Below are 6147 nucleotides of genomic sequence, written 5' to 3' on the forward strand. Positions count from 1 at the left end.
AAGGTGCCCATACACCTTACGATTATCGTACGATAATCGTATGCGATCGACTTTTCGTACGACAATCGTAACGTGTGAATAGAGTGCCCGACCGATAGTACTGTACAATCGTACGACTTTTGACGGTCAAGCATGTTTGAAAACTTTGGTTGATCGTACGATGTTCGCATGGTTGGTGGCGTTTCCGTCCGTCAAAAGTCGTACGATTAACACTGCGCATGCGCAAACGAAAATAATTGCGGCCAATTACCGCAAGTCGTCCAGGTGTTTTTTTCTAACTACCGCTGATTGAACCTTGCGATAATCGGGGCAGGGTGGGGCCGTCGTACGAAAATCGTACGACGGTTCGATCATCGGACGAAAAGTTTCGTCCGATAATCGTAAGGTGTATGGGCACCTTAAGAGCTGTAAGAAACTGTCAGGTGTTTACCGCTGCAGAATCTATCAAAATCTGAATATCAGTATTAGTGTTCTACTGCATACACATTGACAGCGGGAAGTAGAAAACGACCACAACTAAACATTGTGGTAAGACACCAGTGGACTGAACTGCTTTAAAACATATTTGCTAAGATCTCAAACATATATTTTAGCAGCTGAGATTTATAAGCTGGAAGTTACCTAAAACATATTGAAAGCACATACTGCCTACCATTTTAGGAAACCTCCTTCCAAGTCCTCATGGTTCCCACATCACATGGCAGCACTGCAGATCATGCAAAATTATGCTGTTTTATTGTGGTGCACTACTGCATACATGTAAGCGTTTGTTCCTTTACGGCAGACGTTTTATTAAGAATGCGGCAATCGGAAAAAAACACGCCTGACACTTTTTATTAATGCAGCAGGCACATGCTTTGTGGCGCACTGCAGAGTGAGTTCATTGGCACCTACTGTACTTTTGCATTGAGTGCCATTCTAAATGAATGTCACCACAATGCACTGCATAGAGTACCTTGTGTTACCATTGTGGTACACACATTACCCCAATGCATAGGTCTGAAATCTAAAGACTAACTATACTTCCTTCCCACTGGCAATTACCTTAGATTAGCGGTTGATGCGGCCCAGAAGACTACACCATATCCAGTGGCTCCTAATCTGAGAAGGTTTATTACACAGCTTTTGCATTCAGGCCTATAAAGGACCCTGTGCTCCTGGCACTCTGCAACCTGACACCTCTGGACCTCCTTGCAATCCAGTAGCTGTTTTCTATAAGTCCAATATCTGAATGTATCTTTTTTTTTTAACATTCTGTTTTTGAAAATATACAGAATAGACATATAAGAAAAGACATCTCACAATATTATAAAAAATCACAGAGAAATATGCAGTAATTCCAACATCTTAACATGTACTTTGAGGAAGCACAAGAATAGAAAATTCAAGGAATACCATTCACAATGATGTAACAAACGTGACCCACAATACTGAATGAGAACCTTAAACCCTTGTTGTGGGAGGCATTTGATAAAATTAATGAGTAATGATGGGCTGATCACACCTGAGTTTGGTTTTAACTCCAACTTTAGAACATGGAAAAAGTTCTAACTCGAACTTAGAACTCAATGGAAGTCTATGGGACCAGAACTCTGAAAATCAATTGTCCCCATGTTGAAGCCTTATATGCAATTTATTGGCCATAAAAAGGGCATGGGGATTCGGGTACTGCCCTGGGGGACATGTATCAATGAAAAAAACACTTTTACAAAATACCGTTTTTAAAGGAGCAGTGATGTTAACATTGCTTAAAGTTAAACAATAAAAATGAAAAATTCCTTTCAATATCGTGCCTGGGGGGTCCCCTTAAACTGCCTGTAAAGTGCCAGTTTAAACTATTGAACCTTCTACATTATTACTTTGAACATGCAATCTATATAACAGGCTGGAACTAAGGGGGAAACAAAAGTGATATTAAAAACAAAAGGTGTTAAAGCAATTTCAAATGCTGAATCAGTCACTTACAACTGATGCTGCTCTATGTTTTACTTCCTGCAGAATCAGCTGGTCCCCTGAGCACTTACTCCAATATCCTGTTTTAGGTTGACTCCTTTGCCTTGCAGGGCCCTATGGAGCCACCGTTGTGTGTGCTAGTAAGCTGTGTGTGTCGCCACAAACACACAGGTACATCAGGGCAATTCACTACCCTTCTCCCTCCTACTCTTCCTTTCTCCAAGCTAATAGATGGACAGCTGTTGGAGACTGAGCTGCCCTATTTGATCTAGTAATCAACAGGAAGTTCAGGGAAGCAGTGCTGAAAGAGTTGGAGCCTGCGGTTTAGAAACTATATGACGACTGTAAGTGTTTGAGAAAAAATATAAAGACGTACTTTGCTGGACAATATATTTCTGTTTGATATTGATTCATTATTGAAAAAAGTTTGAAAGTTTAATACTATTGAATCTCCAATAGGACTTATTAGCCCTTACCATAATAAAGAAGAAAAAAAACATGTACAAAAGTACTATACATTCCATTTCATATGAATGTCACTGTCATAAGGCATCATCAAAGAACTATCCCTGGGATTTATAAAAAAATGTTTGTGAATTCTGTTGTGCATTTGCTTGACAGATGGCAGTGCTTGCCCCCGATTCATGTACCTGTTGTAAATGTACCTGTTGGAAAGGCACTGGCGTCTCTTTGTACACCAGATCAGAGTTGGTCTTATTTGCTACCAGATTTCTAATACGTGAACTGGCCATAACTCTTTTTAAATCTGTCACAGCCATAGCAACAAATTCTTAAAATTACACTAATAGGAAGTACCTGGATGTCTCACAGGTGTTGGTAAAGCTACAGAAACTGGTGACAGGGCCTTTCTGAATTTGACTGTAGAATGTGCTCTGCTTTGGGGGTGCCTTAAATTACTGATGAACAACTGAATCTTAAATAAGCATTGGGTTTATTTACAAATAGGGATATACATTCATTCTAATTACAACTAAGGGAAATGGAGAGGGGATTTGAAGGGGGTCCGTAGGGATAGGAATTGAGGTTAGGATCCTTCAGCTAGTAACACCATTCTCTCTTTTATTCACACATGCCATGGGGTTTTTTGGGTGCTCAGAACACTCTTCTCCAGCAGGCCTCAGTGAATCACATTCTTGATTGTAGAGTCCAGAACGACTTGTCTTGTCCAAGAGGTCACCAAGGTTACCATTGTTCCTGCTTCTGAGCTATGTTTGTGCAGATGATCACACAGGAAGAAGGTTCCATCACATGTCCCTGCCACCATCCCATCATGTATGCTGCATTGCTGACACAGGTATCGGCAGTAAATACCACCAGGGGGTCGGGCTCGTCCGAGGAGATAAGACAGTACAGCAAATCTTCATTCATTAGTGTCCTTGGCCCAAGAAGCCTTTGATGGTCCTCATTTGGTATCACACAGCCACGTGCTAAATCAGTTCAGGATATGAAGGAACACCTTTATATCAAAGCTGTATCATATATGTCAATTTTATCGGTTACAACACATACCACCAGAAAAGTGGAGCAAAGTATTTACTGAATTGCCCACTATGTGTTTTTTGAATTTGTGCAACTGTTTTGAAATTTACAAACTTGAAACTTGCATATCCTTATTCTATTCTTTGTATTTGGAAACTGATATTATAGAGCCACGGTTCTCCACTAGTGGGTTGTGATCCAAAAGTGGGTCGCCACCCCATGTTCAGTGGGTCACAGCGTGCCTTCTTCTTTTCTAGGTGAGAGGCTCCTCACCCTCCACCTTTCGCAGCACTGTCAGTTCTCATAACAAAATATTCTGCCCGGCATCGAGTGTAAGCTTGAGGCGGAGTTCACTGCGGCTATGGCAGCGAGAGAGCTCCATCCATATGTACAGCTCCCTCGTGTGTCCTGTAGTGCTGCCTGAACTGGATTGACATCACATTCTGGCTCCCGGCACCTCTGCAGGGCACACAAGTGATCTGTACAAGCAATTCACATATGGTTGGAGCTCCATCACAGCACAGCAGCCCACACTGGACCCTAGGCTAAGGGTCCACTTCAGTTCTCTGGGCAGATCTTAAAAACAAATTTGTTTGGAGTGTGTATGTGTGTTTGAGAATGTCTGTGAATGTGTGAGATTGTCTCTGTGGTTGTTTGAGTCTGTCAGTGTTTTTGAGGGCCCATTCACACAAGTACAGTGCAGTAATCACACAGTCCCGTGCAATTAAAGGAGAACTATGAGGCAATGAGACTGTCACAGGTCGGCTCAGTAGATCTGGAGGTGAGCGAACACATACCGGGTTCGCTCGCCTCTCGATCCTGTCACGGCTCTCTGCCGTGACAGGGGGAGGGGCTGGATTCCCCTCTACCCGCTCCGATCTGCCAGCGCTGACTGGCGGAACGGACGGGGGAGGGGGCGGGTACAGCTGGCTCTGCCTCTAGATAGGCAGAGCCAGCTGTCACTCACGCAGCTGGGCGGATCCCGTCATCTAAGTCGGGATCCGCTCCGGCTTCTCAGTATACCGTGAGCTGTAGCTCGCGGTACACTGAACTTAGGGTAACGGGAGGACGCTAGTTTGTGTCCTCCCGTTACCCTAAGGAGTACTATGGGGAAAAACACTGACCCCATAGTTCTCCTTTAACCTCCCTGGCGGTAATCCCGAGTCTGGCTCGGGGTGAATTTTCAATGCTAGGAGCGGTAACCCCGAGCCAGACTCGGGGCTGCAGAGAAAAGTGACACTCACCTTCTTCCTGTGATCACGCGGCGTCCTCTGCTGTACGCGGCTCGAAAATGAAATTAAAAGCCGGCGTCTGACTTTTAGTTTCGTTTTCGAGCGTCACAGCCGGCGGGAAATTCAAAAGTGAAAAGTTGCAATATACAAAGAATACACACAATACAATGTAATCTGCTATGATTACACTTATGTATCAAACTATTTATGTACCATGCAATCGCACCTACCACACGTTCTGTTGTGGGAGGTGTGTTACATTGCCATTCATTTGAATGGCATCCCAAATGCACCTCCCACCCACAGTTCGATTGCAGTGTGACTTGGTGACTTAATTACCAAGGACAAATGAGGGTCCCGAGGTTACACGTGTTGAGAACCACTGTTATAGAGTGTATTTACACATGCTCATTTTCAATTTGTTATCAAAGTAACCTCATAATTATCTTTGTAGTGCCAGGTTTTTTTTGATTAGGAAATGAATCCTGTTGTGCCTGAAGACTGAATGGTTAAACATTTTCACAGAGTTGACTTCCTGTTTGTGGTCTTTAAACCATGTACAATCTATAACCCGGGTGAACGCAAGTCTAACCTCCTGGTGAGAACTGTTATCACTGTGCGCTTTCTCTGTCCTCGCAAACTGTAATTGGGGGTCCCATGGGAAAGCTGTATTTTGCAATGCTCAGCATTCCATTTGGGGACTGTGGGGAGAATACTATTAAATCTGTGAATGTCAGGCCACAAGGATAGCTTGTTCTAAGTATACTGCAGATACGAGGAAGAGTTCTTTCTCACAGAAGCTCAGAATAATTGTTGCCTTGTTCAGCGTGTAGTTGTCACATGGATGTCATTGTAGAATAGTTTAGCAATCAGCTCATTCAAAAATGTTTTATAAAAATAATATGATACGTAACTAAATAGAAGTTATTTGTCATATAATAATAATAATAATAAATTGTGGTGTTGGCATAAAACCTGTGTTTCTCCTATAAAGGGGCACACATTTTTAATAGTATATCATATGTGCTCTGTTTAAACCTTTCTATAAAAACTGTACACTATCACAATGCAACTGATTGTTTATTTTATTAAGTAAAGCTTGTAGTCAAAGCCCCACTGTCACGTACCCGAGAATCGAGATGATGGACCTGCCTACAATGACCTGGGGTGTGCCGTGGTCACTATGGTCAGTATGCAAAATAAGGGGACATACTCAGAGAAAAAGGTAACTGAAAAAAGGGGGTGAGGCGGGTGGCATGACGTCCACGAGCCGAAAGGTGAGTTTGGGAGATGGAGCAACTTAAGATGTGTGGGGCTCCTCCCACAAATACAGCTAATTAATTAGCCTACCACTTGCCATTAACAAAGACAGCCATGCACCCTGTGATATCAGTGTGACTAGGGATGTCCCGATACCACTTTTTCAAGACCAAGTACAAGTTCTTCCCCTCATGTACTTGCC

The sequence above is a fragment of the Nanorana parkeri genome, unplaced genomic scaffold (assembly GCF_000935625.1).
Source record: "Nanorana parkeri isolate BGI_ZX_2015 unplaced genomic scaffold, ASM93562v1 scaffold699, whole genome shotgun sequence".
Lineage (NCBI taxonomy): Eukaryota > Metazoa > Chordata > Amphibia > Anura > Dicroglossidae > Nanorana > Nanorana parkeri.